Consider the following 222-nt stretch of genomic DNA (forward strand, 5'->3'; position numbering starts at 1 on the left):
CCTGGTATTTATTTTCCAGTACCTAGACTCCACTTTTCCTTTTTCTAGGATGACCAAGAAAAGGGAAAAAAAAAATGGTAACATTGGTTGTTTGTTTAGTATTTCCTGAGGCAGTGGGAAGTCTCAGCATAGGCTTAGCTTTTCTTCCAATTAGAACCCTACCCATGCATATTCTGAGGTCTGATTTGAATAAAGATTTATTCTACAACATACAAAAATAAG

General features: G+C 35.6%; 1 protein-coding gene across 1 annotated transcript in view; it reads left to right on the forward strand.

Moving 5' to 3' along the window:
- Positions 1-222, forward strand: part of ADCY10 (adenylate cyclase 10) — a 64266-nt gene that overhangs the window by 34094 nt on the left and 29950 nt on the right. The gene's annotated exons all lie outside the window — the stretch shown is intronic.

Source organism: Otolemur garnettii, unplaced genomic scaffold, assembly GCF_000181295.1.
Source record: "Otolemur garnettii isolate 467f Iridium unplaced genomic scaffold, OtoGar3 scaffold00016, whole genome shotgun sequence".
NCBI lineage: Eukaryota > Metazoa > Chordata > Mammalia > Primates > Galagidae > Otolemur > Otolemur garnettii.